Here is a 25,021-nt window from a genome sequence, read left to right as displayed (position 1 = left end):
GCAGGTGCTGAACGTCCCCATATGGAGGATAGGGTCCTGATCCTCTGCCAACAGAGCGTCCATTATTTTGCTTTCCAGATTCGTAGTTTTAATTAATTGCTTTCATTTTAACAAGTACTGTAATGATATAGCATAAGAATTACGTATACTACAGCTTTCGATGCTTTTAGACTTTAAGTACATACAGTACGCAGTGCCTTTGAAATAAAAAGACTTCCCTGGTCGACAATTAATGTGGTACTTGAATGTTTAATTCATAAACAATTCAACTAGCCAACATTTTGGCGTCGTTGCCGGGGAAGGCAACTAAAGAATTCTAAAAGAATTAATGGTTTCTTTGTGAAAATAACAGGTGTATGAGAGGACGCAAGAAACCTAATTTTACAGGCGGCAAGGGAGGAAGGAAGACTTACATTGACGAAATCATCTCTAAGGCTGAAGCATCACAGAGGATGAGTTCCCGGAGACCCCAGATCCAATACTCCTCACAAACAGACCAGCAGACGGAGGAAGTGATAGGACCTGAGAGGAAGCTGGAAGCACCAGAGTACACCGAGGAACCGGAAGAGGAACCTGAAGAAACAGAAGACACAGAAGACAAGGCAAGTGATTCAGGGAAAATCCCGATGGAGGATAACAGAACAGAAGGGAGAGGGGAAAACTCGCTCTCTACCCTGGAATTCCCTATTGGGGAACTTCCGAGAGGAACGACTCCCATGAAAAATATTCCACTCTCGGCATTACCCAATTTCCATGGGTTGTCCTCCGAAGATCCGGATGAATTCCTCTTCGAATTCGACATACTGTGTAGAAGCTATGATTACATAAGTCCTAATCAGAAGCTGAAATTGTTTCCAGCAACACTAAAAGGGAACGCATTGAGGTGGTTTATGAGCTTGGGAGCTCAGGCAATCACCACCTGGGACCAAATGAAAGAGGGATTTCTGGCTAAGTATCAAGACTACTGTCGGACAAGAGAGAGAAAGGAAGAATTGTTTAAAATGGTCCAGAAAGAGGACGAGAATTTAGAAGATTTCGTGGAAAGATTACAGTATAATCTGCAGCGGTCTGATCATCCTAATATGAGCAAAGATATTTTGAAGACCATACTGCTAAAAGGGGTAAGAGATGATTGCCTGGACATGCTGAACATGCTTGGAAAAGGGGACATTTCTAAAGAACCCTTTGATGAAATTATTAAGCTTTGTATGCGGTGTTCAAGGGGAGCGGCAGGCAGATCGAAAGGCAGAGATAATGTGTATTCAAGGGTTCAAAAGTCAGCTAGTGGAGGAGCAACAAGAGCAGAGATAGGTAACTTATTAGAAGAATTTAAAACTGAAATGCTAAGTTCTTTTGCTTCACAGATTGACTCTCTGCAGGTCAAGAAGAAACAGGCAGAAGTAGAAGCTGCGCTGGCGATTTTCTGTTCAAAATGCAGAGAGAAACATCCACTTAGAGAATGACCACTGGACAGGATGCCTATATGCACAATCTGCGAGAAGGATCATGAAACACAACAATGCCCCTCTTTGCCTGGAATCAAAGCAGCACTGCAAACAACTGAAGAAGAAGCTGAAGCGGTGTATCTAATGACTCAGAGGAGGCAATGGCCGCAAAGACAAGGTACGAGCTCTAATACAACATTCAATCGTTGGAATAATAGTTCTCCTTTTTACCCACCCATGAATCAAATGCAATACCCACCCTTCAACACAATGAACTTTCCACTTATGCAGCAACCTTTTCCTGACCCTACTATGTGGAATCCTTGGGCCCCCCAGCAACCATACTTTAATCAATGGAACCCAAACTGGGCAGCCCAACAGATACCTTTTCCTCAACAACAACAATCTCTTTCCTTACCACCTAATAATCCTCCGAACAATCAGGCAATGAGACCACAGCTGCCTGTACAACCTAACCCTAACCCGAATAATAAAGCCTTGCAAGTTATTGACATTCAGAGTGAGTCTATTCCTCCCCTACAATGTAATGACATTCATCTCTGCTCAGGGAGAATAGTTCAACCTATTATAGATGATGTCACGGACTCTGATAAAGAAGAAACTAGAAAAGAGAAACCAGCTAACCACAATACTGAAACAGTAGAAACAACACTTAACAATAATGACCAAACGGTAGACCCACCATTCCCTGAAAGATTAGCTCTCACTAAAGTACCTGAACAACCTACCTTCAATCTGTTAGGAGAGTTACAGAACTTGTATGTCAAAATCCCACTATTGCAAGCACTGAGGGATGTTCCATATACGCTAGAACTATTAGAGACATCTGTGTAAAGAAGCCTGGAAGGAAGGCTAAAGACCCCCTCACAGTTCATGTGATGGGGGAATTAACTGCTTTAATGACTGAAAAAGATTATCCTGTCAAGTATGGTGACCCTGGTCATCCTACGGTAACAGTCCAGGTCGGAAAAACCTTCATCTCTAAAGTTTTAGTAGACTTAGGAGCTGCAATAAACATCATGACTCTCGGAACAGCTCAATTGCTCCAACTGAAAAATTTTATCAGGGAAACTCCTACTATCTTAGAACTAGCTGACCGTTCTACGATCAAACCTGAAGGGGTCATTGAAGACCTTATAATCTCTGTAGAATCATGGAACTACCCAGTTGACTTTGTGGTCTTACAAACCAAAACAAAGTTGGGGGGTCATCCGTTGATTCTAGGGAGACCTTGGTTGGCTACAGCAGATGCTTTCATTAGCTGTAGATCTGGATCGATGACCATCTCCAATGGACAAGAAACTAAACAGCTGACCCTCTATCCCCATGCCACTCCCATGATTAACAGTGATAATTCTATATGGGTAGACTATGAGGATGAGGAAACCCAACCAATATTAACTGTTGGACAAGCTTTGACCTTTAAAGACTCCACCGAAGATGAGCTAATTAGTAGTTTTATTTCTGAACCCTCTTCGGTTAACCCATAAACATCTAATCACTTCGCTGCAATCCTAGAACCGGAATCCCAGCAGAATATGAATGATGAAAACTTATGCCAAACAGCACTAGGTAACTCTTCCAAGAGCACAACAGTTGAAATTGAACCTGGTAAAACACTGAATATAAATCCTGATTTGACTGAGGATGAAAAACAGAAAGTAATAAAGTTACTCCAAGCAAACAAAGAGGCATTCGCATGGGACTACACAGACATGAAAGGAATCTCCCCTGAATTATGTACTCATCGTATATATATTAAAGAGGGATCCCGACCAGTCTGCCAACCCCAACGAAGAATGAACCCTAACCTCAGAGAAATTGTGAAGGAGGAACTCCAAAAACTCCTAAATGCAGGATTTATATACCCAATATCTGACAGTGAGTGGGTTTCTCCACTCGTAATTGTACCAAAAAAGAATGGGAAATGGCGAGTATGTGTAGACTATAGATCATTAAATAAAGCAACGCAAAAAGATCATTTCCCTTTACCTTTTATTGATCAAGTATTGGATAATTTAGCAGGTAAGAAATTTTTCTCGTCCTTGGATGGGTTTAGTGGTTACAACCAAATCAGGATTGCACCCCAGGATCAGGACAAAACCACATTTACCAGCCCATGGGGAACCTTTGCCTATAGAGTACTACCATTTGGGTTGTGTAATGCTCCAGCGACATTTCAGAGAGCGGTGATAGGAATCTTTTCTGATATGTTAAACGATTCATTAGAAATATTCATGGACGACTTTACTCCTTATGGAGTGACCTTTGAAGATGCCCTGCAAAACCTTGAAAAAGTACTCAAGAGGTGTATTGAAGCACACCTCGCTTTGAGCACTGAAAAGTGCCACATGATGATGAATCAGGGCATTGTATTAGGTCATTTCATTTCATTTTTAGGAATCCAAGTCGACCCAGCTAAGATTCAGGTGATTCAGAACCTTCCTATCCCCAACACACAAACAGAGGTGAGAGGTTTTTTAGGACATGCCGGTTATTACAGAAGATTTATTAAAGATTTTTCTAAAATAGCCTCCCCTTTGTTTGTGTTATTAATGAAAAATGCTGAATTCAAGTGGACTGATGACTGTGAGACTGCATTCAATAAACTTAAGCATCAGTTGTCCACAGCTCCTATTTTGAGAGGACCCGATTGGGCATTGCCCTTTCACATTTCCTCTGATGCCTCAGACACGGCAATTGGAGCTGTCCTGGGTCAGGAAGAAAACAACCTCCCCTATGCTATCTATTTCATTAGCAAAAACATGACACCAGCTGAGTTAAATTATACAGTAACCGAGAAAGAATTTTTAGCAGTTATTTATGCTATTAATAAATTTCGGCACTATATCACTGGCTATACTACCTTTGTGCATACAGACCACTCGGCCATCAAGTATTTAATGAATAAATCAATTACTAATGCTCGAGTCACCAGGTGGTTATTACTATTACAGGAATTTGATATCACAATAGTAGATAGGCCAGGAAAAGAAAATGTAGTTGCTGATTTTCTTTCTCGGTTAAAAACCAATGAAAATATTCCAGTAGATGACTCTTTTCCTGATGAGTATCTATTTGCAGTATCTGCTCACTCACCTTGGTATGCAGACATTGCTAATTATTTAGTTGCAGGAAAATTGCCATCCCACCTATCACACAGAGAAAGAAGAAAGATCATCCATCAAAGTGCTAGGTACAGCTGGATAAGCGGGTGTCTGTTCCATACAGGGATAGATCAAGAAATCAGGAGATGCGTTGGGGAAGATGAGATCTATGACATATTGAAAGCTTGTCACGATGGTCCTTGTGGAGGACATTTTGCAGATAAAAGAACAGCTCACAAGGTACTTAGAATGGGATATTACTGGCCATCACTTTTTAAAGACGCAAAAAAATATGTGAAGGCTTGTGACAGCTGCCAAAGAATGGGCCAGCCCAACCATAGGGATGAAATGCCACTCAACCCTCAGGTAACTCTCGAACCCTTTGAGAAATGGGCATTAGATTTTGTAGGTCCCATTAACCCTCCATCCAATCAAAGAGTTTACATTTTAGTATGCACAGATTACATGACTAAATGGGTAGAGGCCAAAGCACTCATCAAAGCTAATGAAGAAGCAGTATTAACATTCCTATTTGAAGAAATCTTTGTTAGATTTGGACTACCCAGAGAATTAGTCACTGATGGAGGACCTCCTTTTAATTCCCACGGTTTCAAAGATACGCTTCAGAAATATCATATCAAACATAAGATGACCACACCTTACCACCCCCAAGCAAATGGGCAGGTGGAAAGCACAACCAAGGTCATAGAAGCTATCCTAACAAAAACAATAAAGGAGAATAGAAGGGACTGGTTTCAGCGTTTGCCCGAGGCTCTTTGGGCCTACAGAACTACCTGGAGAAACACGACAGGATTCTCACCCTATGAATTGGTTTATGGAAAGAATGCTATTTTTCCCGTAGAATTTGAAATTAAAACCTTAAGAACTGCTTTAGCTGTTAACCTTGATTTAACTGATGCACAGACAGCCAGGTTGCAGCAGTTGCAGGAACTGGACGAGAAAAGACTGGATGCCGTCCGCCAAACAACTATGATACAGCAACAAAGGAGCAGATGGCATGACAGAACCATTAAGCAAAAGCAGTTCCAGAAAGGTGACTGGGCTCTTCTTTACGACTCATGTTTCGAGAACTTTCAAGGGAAGCTGAGAACAAGATGGCTGGGACCGTATGAAGTGGATAATGTTTTCCCAAATGGAACAGTTAGACTAGTAACAATCGATGGAAGCAAAACATCACTGTTGGTGAATGGATACCGACTTCGGTTGTATCAGCGGCCGGTTTCCAAAGAGGACTTTAAATCCACTTGCATGGCAATAAAACAGTATTCTTTTCCAGGGGAACTTGCCGTCCCTCAGAACACTTGAATTTCTATTATTTATGTAATTATTAGGATTAGAATTTTTTTTTTAGGAACTAATAAATCCTGCCAAGGATTGCAATATTATATTTCCAGATTTTGCAGATGTAGCATGGAAAGTAGCTGAGAGCAAGGTTTCAAAAGAAACTACAGGGCGGACTCCGAATTCCTGTTGCTGCAACACCATTTCCTGTTGCTGCAACACCATTTCCTGTTGCTGCAACACCATTTCCTGTTGCTGCAACACCATTCCTAGTTGCTGCAACACCACTTTCCTGTTGCTGCAACACCACTTCCCGTTGCTGCAACACCACTTCCCGTTGTCCCAACATTATTCCTGTTGCTGTAACACTAGTTCCATTATTCCACCACTTCCCGTTGCCCAACGGTAATTCTCTGCGGCTGCAACACCAATCTCGGTGCCACGACAGTGCTCCCTGATCCGAAATATCCTTTCCACACGAAACATATCACCTTTCGTGATGATTACAGAACCTCACCGTCACTTCCCGTCATTATCATATTCCCGTGCTTTCAGATCCGCGGTAATGATTATAATTTGGCAGCAGACGAGAAAAGACTTTTTGACGCAGCGATCCAAAAAGGTAAAGGACGAAGGTACGCACGTTTATGAATAAGCATTAAATAATAGATAAGCGGAAAAAGGGTGATAGGTCCATCAAATGATTACATGCCCCAATCATATCATTCACACGTAATCATTAATGACCGATTTTCACATGTAATCATGGATGTGACCTCTTGCTGATTTGGGTCTATTTCGGGTGTTTTCCTTGGGCTGACCCCAAAGTCCTGTTGAGGAGGACTGATTTCTAACTCTGGCCGAGAAGGACTCATGTCAACATCTGGAGGACTAGTTTCAATATTTGGCTGAAGATGAGGTGGGCTATGGCCAGCTGGAGGTTTCTCCAGTGTTTCCCCACCCAAGTCAATAATGTGGGGTCCTTTTATTATGCTTTCCTCCACTTTCCTCTAAGCCTGTTGCTTCTTCTTAAAGGCTGTAGACTAGTACTCTCTTCTTCCATACTCTGTTTTCCTTTTACTTTCTTCTTGGCTGTAGCCACTTGTTTTCGAAGATGCACTAGTCTCTCAGACAATACTTGATGGTATTCTTCTAAAGAAGGTTCTGGTGATTGGTAGACATCCTCTATGTTTCTTTTCCCTTTCAATTTTCTCTGTTTTCTATCCTTGGTTCTTTCCTCCCTCTCTTTTTGATCAACTTCTTTGGTTTTACTAATAGGAGGGCCTTGAATCATTGCACTTTTCTCCTTTCTCCTACTGCTTCTTGGTGTACTGCTTTCAGATGCCTCGAATGGCTCTTGAAAGTAGTTTCTTACCAAAAACCGTTCCCAGGTATCCCTATTTTTCTTCAATTGGTCCTCAATTAAAATTCTCACAAGCCCATGATGATACAAATGAGGTTCTATTCTATGTTATTTTGGATTGTTGTGCACATATTTTTCAAGCTCATCAATAAAAAGTAGGGCAGATTGAGGGTTTGGTTCTCTAAAAAGTTCATCAATAACCAAGTATGATACATGTACATTGCCCCAAAATGGCGTTCACAAGTAATGAACTTTTGAATGATTAATAGTAAGCTGGCCCACTCTTCTTTTAAAGCATGAACATGAATTCCTCTTGTGAATACAGTTACGTCCATACCTAGGTTACGTAGCATGACTCTCCAAGCCTGCTCGTCCAAGCTCTTGTTCTTGAACCAACGTTCACCTTCCTGGGGCAGGTCTGTAGCAGTTGCTATGGATGCCTCGGTGATTGTAAGCTTAAGGTCCCCAATTTCCACCACCTGGCCGTTAAAAGACCTTGCAAAATCTTTTGTAATTTCCTTATTGTGGCCCTTAAATTTTTGAATGAAACATAGTCATTTTGCCTTCTTCAGTAAGTCTTTCACTTGAGGGTATCCTTATAAAAACTTGGGCCCTTCTGGTTCTGCCCTTAATAACTGACCCATCCTTTCTTCTGTTTGAAATTCGTCTGCATGTGAAAAGTTTAGCAGAGGTAAGACGGCTAGGTTACATGGTTTATAGAGAAGAACACAATGGCTGAAAATGGAAACTAGAGAACAGGTAACGAGAGTGTTCAGGGACTGTAAGCGGAAAACAGAGGATAGGCAGCCGAGGTGAGTTCACGAAGTGGAGTGGAGATGTATGTGAACGAGGTGGTAATGTAGCCGTGGCTTCAATAAAATGGTAGGGGAGTGAAGTGAACCCGACAGAATTTTAAACTAAACGGCTGCTGAGGAGATGTTAACACGTTTATAAAATGGCTGCGGAAATTATGCGGTGGGGAGGAGCTGTAATTAAATCGGTCACATCCATGATTACAGGTGTAATGTGAAAGTGCAGTCAAATACGAGTTAAACCCGAGAATTAATCATGAGATCGTTTGGAAAATAAATGCATGGTTCGTGGAAGAATGTCGTGGAATGGCTATGTAGCTATCATGGAAATCATTGCATATAGTGGAGCTTATGGTTTAATAACTATGCAAAATTGTGCTTTTGATTGCTATTTGAAAGAAATTTTCACTCATTCCTTGGAATCTTTGCCATTTGTTGTCCATTAGCCCTTAATCAATAGCTCCTTATTGATGCCTTTAGATGCTCCATGTCTTTATAATATGTCCTCGGTCATACCTGCATTTGCTTTCATGATTATTGAACTAACATCTTGACTGTCGATTTGAAAAACAGAGTGGTGGCTGCGGAAACTGCTTCTGGCTATGGAAATTGATTCCAGCTGCGGAAATTGGCACAACAACCACTTGGCTGAATGAAGATGGATAGATAATAACTAACTTAATGAAAATGGTTATGAAAGAGACTTTTATTGATGAAATGAAATGAAATGGATGAAATGGAGTAGGATGAAATGGAATGGAGTGGAATGAGAATGAAGTGAGAGAGATTTTTTTTTTTTTTGGAAAATATAGGGTGTCAGGTGTTCCTGATTTTCACTCTATATTTTCTGTATAAGACTGCCAATCAATGATTGGTTTTCAGGCTTATACAAATTATTATTATTATTATTATTTATTTATTTATTTATTTTTTGACAGAAAGGAACAAAGGCTAGGCTAGTGGAGAAGAAGGATTCTTCTTCACCAGCCTTATTGCAGAATTTTCCTGAAACATTTTGACAGATTCCTCTTTTGAGAGTGGCTTATGATAGATCTTTAATCTGTGGCCATTCACAATAAGAGGAGTTTGAAATTCATCAATGGTCTTGATTCTTACCGCTCCATTGCTAAAGACTTTGTCAATCTCATATGGCCCGAGCCAATGAGTCTGAAATTTACGTTTGAGGTCTTTAAACTTGGAATCAAATAGTAATGCCCAATCTCCTTCTTGAAAGTTTTTCTCTTTGATGTATTTGTCATGCCACTTAGCTCTTTGATACTAAACTAGATCAGTTCTTAGGATTGCTTCTTGTCTGATCTCATCCAACTCATTCAACTGCTCCATTCTGTGCTTTTGGGCTTCTGATAGATCCATCCCCAATTGAACTGCCATCTTGAAAGTTTGGACTTGAAACTCAATGGGGAGGAGGACTTCTTTCCCATAAACAAGCTCATAGGGAGAATGTCCTGTTGTATTCCTCCATGTAGTTCTGTAGGCCCATAAGGCTTTAGGAAGCCTTTCTACCCAATCTCTTCTGTGTAGATGAACAATTTTGGTGATGATGCCTTCAATAACTTTGTTTGTAGACTCCACTTGGCCATTTGCTTGCGGATGGTAAGGAGTAGATTTTCTATGATATGAATTGACTTCCCTGATCTGTCACAATTTCTCTTGGAACACCAAAATGAGTAAAAAATATCCTCATAAAGAAAAATAACAACTGAATTTTCAGTAGCAGAAAGTAATGCTTTGGCTTCTACCCATTTAGTGACATAATCAATACATACCAATATATACTTCTTTTGTTTAGATGGTGGATTAATAGGTTCAATGAAATCTAAAGCCCATTTTTCAAAGGGTTCGATGAGTACCTGTGGTTGTAATGGAATTTCATTTGAAAGAGTCGGTTTCCCTACTCTTTGGCAACTGTCACACCTTTTGACATATTCTTTTGTATCTCTGAAGAGGGAAGGCCAATGATATCCTAAAGAAAGGATTTTATAGGCCGTCCTTTTGTCATCAAAGTGTCCACTGCATGGTTCATCATGACATGCCTTGAGGATGTCAGGCATTTCATCTTCCCTAACACATCTTCTGATCACAAAATCTGGCCCTGTTTTAAACAATTCGTTAGAAATCCATGAATATTTTGAACTCTCCTGAATAATATTTCTTCTTTCACTAGGAAATAGATGTGGAGGTAGTTTCCCTGTAACCAAATAGTTAGCAATATTTGTATACCAAGGAGTCTTAGTAGTTACTGCAAATAAATATTCATCTGGAAACTTATCCTCTACAGGAGAATCTTCTTTAGTATTTTGGATCCTAGACAAGAAATCAACTACTGTATTTTGTTTCCCTGGTCTATCCAACATAGTAATATTGAATTCCTGTAAAAGTAAGAGCCATCTTGTAACTCTGCCATTAGTAACAGGTTTGTTCATTAGATATCTAATCGCAGAATAATTAGTATGGACAAAAGTTTCATAGTCTGTTATATAATGTCTAAACTTATTGATTGCATGAACAACAACTAAGAATTCTTTTTCAGTCACAGTATAGTTCAACTCAGTGGGAGTCAAATTTTTACTGGTATAGTAAATGGCATAAGGGACTAAATCATTTTGACCCAACACAGCTCTTAAAGCTGTATCTGAAGCATCTGTAGAAATATGGAAAGGAAGTTTCCAATTTGGCCCTCTCAAGATGGGTGCTTCAGATATTATTGTTTTCAAAGTTTCAAATGCTGATTGACAATCAAGATCCCATTTGAATTCACAGTCTTTTGTAAGCAATTTGAAGAGTGGAGATGCTATTTTGGTGAAGTTCTCTATAAATATTCTATAGTACCCAGTAAATCCCATAAAACTTCTAACATCTTTTTGACAATTTGGAATACGCAACTTGGAGATGACTTCAACTTTTGATCTATCAACTTTAATCCCATCCCCTGAAATGTGATGTCCCAAAATAATACCTCCAATAAACATCATGAAGCATTTTTCATGACTCAATGAAAGGTTTGTTTCTTTACATCTTATAAGGAATTTTTCCAAATTCTCTAATGCCTCTTCAAATGAATTACCATAAATTGTAAAATCATCCATATAAACCTCTACACAATCATGGATTAGATCAGAAAAGATTCCTAGTACTACTCTTTGGAATGTTGCGGGTGCATTACGTAATCCAAATGGAAGCACTCGGTAAGCAAAAGTTCCCCATGGACAGGTAAATGTGGTCTTATCTTGATCTTCAGGTGCTACCTGAATTTGATTATAACCACTAAAACCATCCAAAAATGAAAAGTACTTTTTGTCTGCTAATGTATCTAATACATGATCGATAAAGGGTAAAGGAAAGTGATCCTTCAAAGTTTCTTTATTCAATTCCCTGTAATCAATGCATACTCTCCATTTACCATTCCTTTTAGGTACTATAACCAAAGGAGAAACCCATTGGCTATCTGAAATTGGATAAATGAAGTTTACATTGAGTAGTTTTTGGAGCTCTTCTTTCACTATCTCCCTAAGGTTTGGATTCATCCTTCTCTTAGGTTGTCTGATTGGTCTACTGTTTTCCTCGATGTAGATGTGATGAATGCAAGTCTTAGGGTCAATACCTTTCATATCAGTATACTCCCATGCAAATGCAGTAGAATGTTTTCGCAAGATTTTGGTTAGCTCTCCCTGTTGTGATTTTTCCAAGTTTTTGTTGATATTCAATGTTTTACCTGAAAAAATCTCAATGGCGGAACTACCAAACTCTTCCATAGAGTAAAGAGACATTTGTCTAGATGATAGATACTCAATGTCAGAATCTAACTGAAATTGTGTGTGGTCATATTCTGAAGATGTTTCAAAATTTTCTAATGTGTTCAGAATTTGACTATCTTCACTGATTTCAGAAATGGTAAAGACAGGTTGTATGGTGTCCTCATCATTGACCCATTCATTATCTCCTACTTCTGTGATTGCTTTTGCTGGAGGATACAAATTGAATTTATTTGTCGAACTACCATCAGAAATGTACATATCCCCAGATCTACAACTAATGAAAGCATCATCTGTGGCTAGCCAAGGTCTTCCTAAGATGGGTGGGTGCCCTCCTAGATTACTCCTGGGAGTCAAAATCATGAAATCTACTGGATATTCCAAAGAATCTAAGGAGACTGAAATATCTTCTAATACACCATCTGGTTTGATAATTGATCGATTTGCAAGTTGCAGTAGAGTAGGTGTAAAAATAAGATTAGGAAGTTTTAGCTGTTCCATAGTCTGTCTACTCATAATGTTGATAGCAGTTCCTAAGTCAATCAAAGTATTTGGAATTTCTACCCCATTTATATGTGTTTTGACAATTTAACTACCGGGATCTACATACTTCTGCATGGTAATTTTTCCCATCATGATATCTGCAATTTTTCCTACCAGGTGGATTCTTCTTGTATCTCTTGGTTTCCTTCCTGGTCTTTTGAGGCTCAACTCCTTTATTGTTTTTGCTAGAATAGGAATCTCTCTAATGGCTTGCAGCAAGGGATTCTTGATATTCTTTAATTCATCTAGGAAATCATAGTCAAGCAACAAGATTTGTTTTTCCACTCCTTTGTCAATTTGTAATCTTTCAGGAAAAGGAGGTGTGGATGAAGATGCAAGTTGCTCAACTATAGGAGTTGTGGGGGTTGACTCTTTTTCTTTTTTTTTTGAGTGCTTGGGTTTTGAAGAGATGCTTCAGAACCTTTATTGGTTTCAAGAGAATCTTCCTCAAAAATACTTTGCTTTTGAGCATCTATAGAAGGCTTTTCTAAAACTCTACCAGATCTGAGTTGTACATCATTGAGAGGAACAATCATATATGTAGGAAATTGTTGTCCTTCTACTATGTAAGCATTTTGAGGATTTTTATTATTGGGATTTGGAAATGGATGGGAAGGTAGTTGATTTGTCTTCTGTTGGAATGGAAGCAAGAGTTGAGAATTTGGATTTTGTTGAGAAGGTGGTTGTTGTTGTTGTGGAAATGGCAATGAAAATTGTGGATTTTGATTTGGAAGTTGTGGAGCTTGTTGATTTTGAAAAGATGGAGGATATTGATAAAATTGAGCAAATCTCCCATAAGGATTTTGCATACCTTGTACCCATGACTGAAATTGATTTTGAGGTTGGGAGAAAGGTTGTTGCCAAGGATTCCAATTTGGTGGGGGTTGAAAGTTCATGGGGTTATTAAACCCTTAACTTTGTTGCCCCTGCCAAGGTCTCCTTGAAACAAAGCAAAGAGACTCAATTGAATTTGGATCTTCTTGAAAGACAGCTTTGAGCCCAGGAATTGAAGGACAATCCTTGGTCTCATGGCTTTCTGAACAAATCATACATATTTCTACAACTTTTGCATCCAAGGGGCATTCCCTTAGAGCATGTTTCTTCCTACATTTTGGACAAAAGATGGCCAAAGCTTCAACTTCTGATTTTTGCTTTTTTTGTATCTTAAGGGTGTCTAGTTGTTCACTAAGGCTCCCTAAAATATCAGTTTTGAACTCATCAAGCATGTTGCCAATCTCAACCCTACTTACTGATCCAGTTGCAGATTTGTTTGCTCTAATGAGAGAAGGATCTCTAGGCCCTTTTCCAATTTTAGATTTTCCCCTTGAGAGATGGACACATAGTTCTGCTATATCATGAAGTGGAAGTTGAGAAATATCTCCCTTTCCCATCATGTTTAAAATATCTATCCATTCATCTCTAATGGATTTTAATAGAAGGGCTTTCAAGGTCTCCTCATCTAAGTTACTCATATTTTCTCTTTTCATGTTGTATTGAAATCTTTCAAGTAAATCCTCAAAGTTTTCATCTTCTTTTTGCACCATTTTGAATACCTCATCCTTATGATTGGTGGGCATGCAATAGTCCAAGTATCGATCCAAAAATGTTTGTTTCATAGCATTCCAAGTCCTAATAGATTGAGTGACTAATCCCATGAACCATTTCAAAGCAGCTCCCTTCAATGTTGAAGGAAACAATTTTAGTTTTTGAGAGTCTTCCATATAATCATAAGTTCGGCACACGACTTCAAACTCAAATAGAAATGTTTCAGGATCCTCACTTCGCAACCCATAAAAGTTTGGGAGGACAGATGGTGAGATGTTTTTCGTTGTTGTACGATATTCCTCATCAACTATAGGAAATCCAAATGAGTTATCTCCATCCCTATTTCCCCCATTGTTTCCTCCCCCTCTACCTCTACCTCTACCTCCTCCTCCAAATCTGTTGACTACTTCCTCTGTCATGATAGTTTCCTCAGAGATTTCAGAGTCCTCTGGTTCTTCTACTAATGGCGAACGAGGAGGAATTTCTCCCTCTTCTTCTTCAGGTGATTCTACTTCCTTGATTACAATTTGTTCTCCTGTAGAAGTAAAGAAAGGTTCTTTTCCTAAGTCAGATTCGGTGGATAGTGTGGGAGAGTCTCCTAATTCAGCTGCTGCCCCTTGAATTCCAGGAATCCTAAGGCTAGGAGTGTGAGTTGGAGATGATGGAGGTGTATCTTGTCTATGCCTTGAAGTAGATGGAGTTGTAAAAATTGAACTCTTGGCCCTAGCTATAAACCTTCCCCTAGAATCTCTTGCTCTATGCATGTCATGTTTTTATTTTTCTTCAAGCCGGGCTAATAATTCTCTTTCTGATATTCCAGATCACTCTAGGTGCAAGAAGAGAGCATACTCAAGAAATTATTGAACCAATAACTCTCTTTTCTGATCCTCCAGATCACACTAGGTGCAAGAGGAGAGCATACTTTGAGAAGTTATCAATTTTTACCTTCCTTGAAATTTTCCTGTTTTTTTTTTTAAGAAATTGGCTACCTAGTTTCACTTCCCTTGCAACGACGCCAAAATGTTTGGTCAATTTAGAGTGTCCTAAATTTCTATATTAATTGTTAGTCTGGGAGTTGTAAACTGCTGAAGTGAGGTGCACTATATATGCAAGATAACCAATTTCTTACTTTTTGTCATTTTTGGTTTTTAGTTTGTTTTTGGGTTTATCTTCGTTGATTCCCTATTGTGAGATAGCAATCCTAAAAGTCAAGTATGGATAAAAATGTTCAAGGCAATGATGTCCTTTAAAACGATTTCCAAAACTTCAAACTTGCAAAAAGGTTTTAAAACACGCAATGATGAAATTAATTCCTAAAAGAGAATGAAAATATGCCACTATTCCAATTAAACAAACAGTGAACTATTGATCATGAAACCCAGTATCCTTGCTGCTATATAAATATAAAAAAAACTAAACTCAAAGAATTCCAAAAATTGGAAGCAAAGTAAACTAAAATCAAATTGCATCAACTCATATTCTGACTCCTCACCATTCGTCTCGCTCTGGCTTTAGGAGGTAATCATAAACAACTTGAGCAACCTGATATCTAATTTGCAGAAAATAAAACTAATATTAAACTACACACTCATACTTCAATCCCTCACCATTTGTCTCGCTCTGGCTTTTGGAGGTAACTGAAAATGACATGAGCAATTCAATAACTAACTTGTATAAAAATAAACTAATATCAAACTACGCACTCATACTTCAATCCCTCACCATTCGTCTCACTCTGGCTTTCGGAGGTAACTAAAAATGACATGAGTAGTTTAATATCTATCTCGCAGAAGAGTAAATGAGAAAAACTGAAATAAATAAAACAGTGCTGGAACTAAGAACTAAGAAAAATAAATCAGCAGAAGGACAAGAATAATTCCATGTCATTAGTCATTATAAAACTAGGTGCAAATGCTCGGGCTGCCTACTGTAACCTGAAATAAAGACACTGATCAGTTAACAACATTATAAAGTGTATAAACTATGGACAGAAGTAAAACATGAATACCATAAGCAATGCAATATATATACATGAATGATTTATGGCATAAGGAATGTAAAGAAGTAAAGCATGAAACTATACAACAATTAAAAAAACCTCAGTGTGTACAGGGGCCCTCTGCACAACCTCGGGCAATTAGCAACCAACCATGAATTGAGCTTATAAATAGAGTCTTCTCATGTATTAAAATGCAGTCATAACACATAAATAAAGCTAGCTACTATGCGTATGAGAACACTTTATTTATAACAGAGGATGACATAACTATTTTCCTAAAATCTGTGCTGATAAAAGACATGTGAACAACCACATCTAGGAATCTAGCGTTATGGCAATCGTGAAGATTAAATCTATGGAGGGTGGTTGTTGGATTCGGTTCATGGAGCAGTCCACAGGTGTTGATATGTCCCCAGAAGTCTAGGAATAGCCACGCAAGTCTTTACGTGGTGAAAAACAGAGTTCTGTCACCATAGGACTCTTACGTTGACCACCGATTGACTACCTTTGACCACGGCCTTCTTTGGTGAATTCGACTGAGCCAATAGGACTCGGTCCATGTCCACATCATTTGCAACTTGCCCATGTGGCTGGATTTGCCTGAAGACACATGTAACATAGACTTTAACAAAAAGGCTGCGGAAAGTTGAACTGGTTGTGGAAAGTGAAAAGATTCCGCAGCTGAATGAGCAAAAATCTAATTCAAACAACAGACACAAAACATAGTTAGGAAACCACTTTATGTGCTCTTTTTAAACTAATATGCAATGATTTGACAACTAGGAGGTCCAGGTAAATGGAAAAAAGGCTAGAAAGGTATATAGGGAAGATGAAAGTTTGGGGCTCAACAATACTGGACACTTTCCTATATAGGGAAGATGAAAGTTTGGGGCTCAACAATACTGGACACTTTCCTAAGTTACAATTGAAATGAGAGACGAAGAAGATGGCTTACCTCGTTCTGATGCTATCATGTTTTCCTTTATTAAAGACCTTGAATCACTTGCATCAAGGCTCATTCTTGCTTCTCATAGTGTCTATGTACCTACACAAGAGATCAAGACACAACAAGGCATGAAAATACAAATAGCATATTCAAAAGAAACCTAATTAACTAATCAAGAAATGTTAAGATAAATGATACATAAACATACACATTTGTGGAAAATGAACCAGCAGTTGTATATTAATAGAATAAAGGAGGAAGCATACAACCAAGCCTTGATGTTAATAGGCTCTCCTTGAATGAATGTCCAAGTCCAAGCTAAGCTCTCCAAGCACTCCTTATCCAAGCCAAATGAGTAGCATATAGGCACTATCTTAACAGAAGGGTACAAATAAACAAAGACCAACCATTTAGGAATGGGAGAGGATGAATATATAGGTAGGGAAATGGAGTTAAGATCTCTCTAAAGATAGGAGTAGGTCCTCATATCAAGGAGGTAGCTCATAGGGATAAGACAAAGAGGCCAAATTGGTAGAATTCGACCTCATCTACGTCGAACAACCTCCAACTTGCTGCTCTGGAAACTTCTAGATCATGAAGCTTTTCATCCTCTTTGAGAAAATTTCCTTTTAGGGATCACTGCAGGTATACAAGAAAACAAAACAATGCCATCACGGGTCGAGCATAATGCAACAAGTGACCATCGCGGTTTTCAGTCTCATAAGAGAAATCATGCTCAAATTAGGGTTTAATAGCTATTTCCTTCAAGGGAAGTTCAAGGCATTTTCTAATCAATGTTTCAGGGAGGATCTAAACTACATATATGAGTGAGTACACTGCATGATGGTCATGTTTCAGGCACTTGGGGGTATGTCACAGGGAAGTGTAGGAGGTGTGATAAAATATTGTGTAATAGGTGCCCCCTAAAGCATGAAAGCAAAATGAGGAGTGATGGTTGAGATGCTTTATGAGCTTTTGTAAGGACGAGAACAAACACTGTCAAGAGACCTGCAAGTAAAGGACTTATATACATATACATATCTGATATCAAAACATGAATATACGGTATGGACATAGCCATATGGATAATAATGACTATATGAAAGGATCCATGGTATGGGCATGGCCATCCAAATGAGAAGGATCATCTGTAAATCTAAGATCTAAGGTGTTATCACTCAGGTTTTCCTAAAAGTTGTAAGAAAGGGAAAGGAGGCTGGGGTAACCACAAACCAATATTTTAGATACAGAATCTAGCCAATCGGTATCCAGAGAGGGCTCTCTCTTTATGATTTATCTTTGTTTTGAAAGGTATTAGGCTAGTTATGATGTTCAAGAGTTTTGTTTGAGTTTTGGTGGTGAGATTTGATAGAGCAGAGAGGTAAGACTGAATAATTCAGGCCATTGGGCTAATGGAGTCAAGGAAGATGGCTTTCTGGATTTGGTTTCTTAACAGAGGATGGCTTCACAGAGCAGGCTAGTCAAACAAGGAACAAATAAAGACTTGAAACAGATGGAATGGGCTCAAATGGGGTGAAGGGCAGTTAAGAATCCTTCAACCTATTTAAAGAGGGAAATTGGATGATTACTGATAAGGAGTAGTTAAGTATTCTTTAGCAAATAATCAACATGAAAGAATTAGGAAACATGAACAATTAAGATTTCACTGCTTATCCTAATTCTGAAGAAAACACAGAGAACAATAATGACTGAAAATAGAGTGCAATCAAGCATATTCTGAAATTAAATCTTTTTTTTATCATTCAGATTGTGAAACACAGATGATATAATAAACAAGAAAACTTTAAGACACAAGATATAGAGGACTTATTGATCTGGTGGTTGATTCAAGAAGTCTGTGACAAGTCCTCTGCTTCAATTCTTCATCCAGTAAGCCATGCAACAGTTGATTCCAAAACTCTTTATTCCAAAAAAATCAATATTACAGCAAAGTCTAGGAATCCACCCTTCAATACTCTAATTGAGGGGGTATTTATGCTCAAAATTGTACAACAAATATCTCATAATAGAGTGAGATAATATCTAGGATGACTAAAAATAGTTTTACAAGAAAATAGAAACATCTAGTCTCGAAAATAGAAGAAAGATAATTTGATGTTGTGCTGGACCTGTTTTTGTTGAATGTGTTGGAGGTAGGCCCTATGATTCGGCTTGCAGTTGTCTTCTTCAGTAACTTTGTGGTGGCTGCCCTTTTCTTACTGATACTCTTTAACCCTGATCTGATACACTTCATCTGTTTACCTCTGTCCACCTTTGTCCACCTTACTGTGGTCGATTGCCCCAAAATTCACTTTTTTTTTTTCTAGGGTCAATTTATAAAATTTCTAATCTGTCTTCTGTGAGGAGCGTTGAGGGGCGTGGCTTTTAAGGATAAAGGGGTTTTTTTGTGGAAAAATAGACCAAATAGTAGGCTGGGAGCTTTATATAGCAACACAAACTGGACGAAAAACTGAATTTGGCCTCCTCTGGTAGAATTTTTAGCCGAGAACTGAAATTGTAGGGTTTCATGGTAAACTGGGTAAATACCTGTGTAAAAGAAGAAAACCGTACAAATGCAGGTCGAATGGCAGGCTGCGGAGCTCATGCTGTAGTTTTGCTGGTCGAAAACTAGAAATGTGAACTTGGTCGTTGTTATGCCTGGAGCACTGTATGCAAAGTATAACAGAGACAATATCGTTTTTCCCATTCATTTTAACAAAATTTAGGTTGGTGGGTTTTGCTGGGCGAATGACGTCAGTGGAGGGCGGTAAGCGGTTTGCTCGCACCACTTTTGGGGTTGAGTGGTTTTGGACCGGGAGCGAGTGAGCACATTGATCGGATGATGCGTGGCTTTGGTACGGGTGGAAAACCGCTGACAATCGTGAGTTAACACGCGGTCAAAAGGGGGGTCGCGATATTGTTATCGACCGTTGGATGTGAAGGCAGAGATTAGACGGTGGATGGGCAGGGAACATGGTGGAGAGTTAATGCAGTGGGCCCGACATGATAAAACATGTTTTAATTGTTTTGGGGCTATTTTGATTGGTCGAGGAAATGGTTATTAGTTAACTGGGGGTTAACTAATCCCGTAGTTTGTGGGGAAAGGTTATTAAAAAACTTCAGATAAGTTTATTAATTCTCGTTGAAACGGCGGACTATGATCGTAATCGACCAGGGCGGGATATATATAGTATTTGGGGTTTTTTATTATATTTACATATTACGGGAAGGGTAATATTTTTTGGGATTTATATAATAGTTGTTAAGAGTTAATACGAATTCGAAATGATAATAAGCGCCAAGTTAAATTTACAATTTAAACTTAGGTTTTGAAGGGTAAAAAAAAGGGTTTTTCATATGATATTGCACATTTTTCCTAAGTAAAAATAGGAATTCACTTAGGCAAACTTTATGAAATGGATTGAATGGTTTATGAGTGATATTAAGCACGGGTATTAATATTTTAGGGGGAATTAGTGAATGATTAGGGAAAAATATGAAGGGGAGTTAGTTATTCAACCTTGTCTTTCTTGAACTGCATCAGGTATAATGTCCGCCTGGCACTTGTGATAGAGATAAAGATTAACACATTTAGAGACATAATCTATCACAAGTATCATTCTGCAACACCATCTACCTACCCTGCCTACTTTGGCCTAGCATTTTTTCTTCTTTATTTGGGTGCACTTAGACTGGCAAACCCTTATCAATCTTCTTTTCTTTGCCTGGAAAGCCTACCTAATTCTGCACTTATTACATCCAAGGGCTCAGTTTAAATTGTTGAGCTCCTTTTTATTTACTCTACCTATCTACTTATCTACCAAGATTAAACAGTTTGGTTAGATTTTATTCTCTACCTTTAAAACATGAAATTCAAATATGAATGAGCCAAGTTTAAGCTGTTTGACTCTTCACAAATTGTGGCATAAATTAACAAGCTGCACACAATGCTTATTACAGAAAATGAAAAAGCAGTGGCATTTAGACTTGCATACTTTCTTGGTCTATTCTTATTTGGGGTTCATTTCTTATCATTTTTTGACCATTTTATTTCTTTTTACCCTTTGATTTTTGTTTTAGGGCATACCCTCTTTACATTTTTTTAAATTTTTTGATTTTTTGATAATATGGAAAACCTTTGCAACAAGGAAAGGTATGAACATATTACAGAGCTCATCAAGTCAATCATGAAATATGACACTTATTGGTTTAGGAGCATAACATAAAGTATGGATGCAACTATCCAATATAGAAGGATCATCATAAATGTAAAGTCCCACAGTATGGTCATAGCCATCCGTATAGCAGAAACATGTGTACAATCATGAATAACACATAACTTCACACAACCTGTGCCATATCAGAAAATACTCAGGGTCTTGTGCTTCATCCCAACCTGATCAAAGTAATAATTATAACATGCAAATGAACATGTCAAAGTCGAACATGCTAGAAAATCACCTGATTACCAGCCAATGATGTGGACTATTAACAGGCACAAGAGAAACCACCAATAATGACAATGTATCTCAAGGTACAAAAGTACAATCCATGAATGTGAAAAATAAGTTGAAGTCAAACACTCGTGGAATCATCCGATCGAAGGCCAATGATGAAAACCTATCATCGAATGCAAAGAACTTTCCATTAAGGCATGCAAGATCCAAGGTACTGAAAGGAAGTCTCTAAGTCATCTTCCTGGATAATGAGTTGAATTCGATAAGAAGTGACTCATCGAAGGAGGGTCATAATGATTCCCTCATAATCGACATGAAACAAGTAATAAAGTGGGATAAACGAGTATGATCGAGGACTGTGACAAAAGGTCGAACAATGTATAGGTAGTAAGCTATAGATAGGACTTCACTTGAACATATTGGCGACATGACTTCAGAGCGTGCAACATTTGACTCAACATAGGACCAAGGGTCATAATGACAAAGTGGAATAATCAAATTATAGGCAAAATGTATTACCCGAACCCAGAAGGGCAAGTGACTGAGTGAGGATATGCCAAACCCGACACGAGAAATAGAAGAGTGTCATGTTCAAGAGCGACATGCCGTCTCTACAAAGGATGTTTCATTTTCACTTTTTCCCACTATTTCTGGCGAGTAACTCTTTATTTTTACACAAGCTTGAAGAGGATACCATATGCTTGTCATATAAGTTCACCCTTTGGATGAATCCATCCTAGTAAGTTTTATGAGTCCTAGGAAGGAGAAACTCGGGCTTGTCATGGTGACAACTCTTTCATCATTTAATTTTTACGAGTCTGACAGAAGAGTAACTCAATGTATTTTTCATATTTAGAGAGTTTAAAAAAGAAACGAAAAAGAAAACTCCATCATGTGCCTTTTCATAATTTGTCCCCCGAACCCGAAAAGGTAGAAAACAATATTCAAGAGAACCTCTTGACCATGTCGATCAAGGCATACGTTTTATGTAAATATTCAATCTCATCTCGAAAAAGGGGTAAACATATACTGATACAACATCAATTAATTTAATTTAATGAGTTCGAAAAGACAAGTACTCGACGATCTTTTCATATTTTTGGAGTCTAAAAAGAGTTGAAAGGAGACTCTACCTGGAGCAACGAGTGGGATAAAAGGATTACAACTAGTTTCGGTAATGATGGAACTGCTCAAAGCATGTAATGGTCAAGAGGTCAGCTAATAAGACCACTCATCGCATATGTTCATAAGGCAAGGGTAAAACAACCAATTGAAAGCATATGATCGGCCAAAGAGATGGTGACGATGGAATGAAAAATTCAAGGCTCATTTGGAAAAATAGGCTGATAAAAATGACAATCACGAGATGTAAAGTGGGAATGGTTTCATTTTTACACAAGCTTGAAACAGAAACAAAATATGCTTGGATTTGGATTGCATGCCCCCATCATAATGCCTCAATTCAAGGTACATTCCCCCCAAGATTCATTGCATTCATCTAAGTGTATGGAATGAAGGTTCACGTACGAGATCAAGTGAAAGATTCAATTGGGATTTTATGAGATCTAATCAAAGACTCAAATTGGAAGGGGATTTGTTTAATTTTTTAATGAGCTTTACACGGGTAAAGGAAATCTTCTCATGGAAATTATTTCATTTTTTAATGAGGTTGACATAGTAAAAGAACTATCCTCATGGAGACTTAATTCATTTTTTAATGATGTTTACATAGTAAAAGAACTATCCTCATGGGGATCTATTTCATTTTTTAACGAGGTTGACATAGTAAAAGAACTATCCTCATAATCCTTTGTTTCATTTTTTAAGGAGCTTGACACAAGACCATGAACTCTGCTCCATATCCCTTGTTTCATTTTTTAAGGAGCTTGACACAAGACAAGGAACGCTGCTCCATATCCCTTGTTTCATTTTTAAGGAGCTTGACACAAGATAAGGAACTCTACTCCATATCCCTTATTTCATTTTTTAAGGAGATTGACACAAGAAAAGGAACTCTGCTCCATATCCCTTGTTTCATTTTTTAAGGAGCTTGACACAAGACAAGGAAATTTGCTCCATATACCTTGTTTCATTTTTTAAGGAGCTTGACACAAGACAAGGAACTTTGCTCCATCCCTGATCACAAACCAAAAGAGGCCATGGATTCAAAGAGTTTCTCATCATATAGGAGAACGACACTCTAGAAGGAATATATGTCCAGGGATCCAAATGAAAAATTAGGTTCCAATGCCCCCAGTACATGGTGTACTACATCACCTACTAGATCATCAGTAGATGTGGGCATAGAAAAGGTGGCCACGTAATTAACCTATGGTAGGGGAGATACCGCTTGCATATGAGAACCATTTAGGGATGATGGTTGAGTGGGAGTTGATTCAATACCAATGAATGTAAGATGATCAATGATCAAATTGCTTCCTTCATGCGGGAAACACATCACTCAAAAGAGGGAAGAGACAAGAGTGCCCATGACATAAACATAGTCACGACCAAGGAGTAAATTAAAAATCAAAAGGGCCTTGGACAACCATCATGTCTATATAGACAATTTTTCCTCCCAAAGTAATAGATAACTTAGGAAGGATCCCTAACGGTTGACTGGTTCCTCTGTTAAAAGCTAACAAATTCTGGATGATAGGGGCAAGTTGAGGAGAACATAAAGCTTGCCAAGCAGTTGAGGACAAGGTTCTAACAGATGCGTCTTCCTCTATGATTGCGCTAGGTACGACCATATGGTAAGCTTGTACTGTAATTTGGAAAGGCACATAAGACAGAAGACGATATCCCGCCAGTTGACTCCAATCAAAACAAGTGACTAAACTACTTGGAAGGGGTGTCGTAGGAATGGGATAGCTTCCTTCTTTCTCAATGGGAACAGGAGAAATGCTCTCATTCACCTCAAGAACGAGAGGATTTCCCTCCAGTTCATTTGACACAGAAGAAACCAGAAGAACCTGAGAAGGATGAGGTTCACTCTCTACTAGAAAGGTACAACTAAATGAAGGCGGAACCAAGTCTACCATTTTCTCGACCACTGGTTGGTCGAGAATAGACTCATGAGACTCACTTTCAGAGACAGCGGGGTTGACCAAAGATGGGTTTTGATCAATCACTTAATCAACCAGCAGAGGATCAGGTGAAAGCTTTCGATACCCAGCCGAATGACGAGGTTGAGAAGTTGTAAGGTTTTCCAACTCTTTGGAAGCTTCATCCATAAGAGGAAAAAGGTGAATGGGATGATTTCCTTCACACAACTTAGAGGGAAATTTCAATTTTCCCTTTTTCCCATGAGATTTACTGTTACTAGTTGAGGGTCTGTCACTATAATGATTTCTAGTGGCTGATGAAAAAGGTTGATGTGAACCTATAGACAACACCTCTAAGACCTTGGGAATACCAAGACAATTCCAAATCAGGTGGTCACCCTTACATAACATGCAAGGGAATTTTACTTTCTGGGGCTCATTGGAAGATTTTTCTTCATTAGTTGCATCTGTAGCAGTGGCTTCTTATTTGCTCCCTTAGTTATTTTACTTCTTCTTCTTCAACCTATTCTTCTTCTTCTTAGATTCCTAATTACTAAAATCCAGAATTTCACCAGGTGAAGAGGAATAACAGGGTGAAGAAATAGACGAAGAGGGAAAGGGGTCAACTTTAGCATCAACATGAGGTTGATGTTGTTCAGGT

This window comes from Pinus tabuliformis, chromosome 8 (assembly GCF_031772625.1).
Source record: "Pinus tabuliformis cultivar Carrire ecotype Pingquan chromosome 8, CPIR1, whole genome shotgun sequence".
In the NCBI taxonomy this organism is placed as follows: Eukaryota; Viridiplantae; Streptophyta; class Pinopsida; order Pinales; family Pinaceae; genus Pinus; species Pinus tabuliformis.
The sequence above is the reverse complement of the archived record's forward strand: the minus strand, read 5'-3'. Positions refer to the sequence as shown.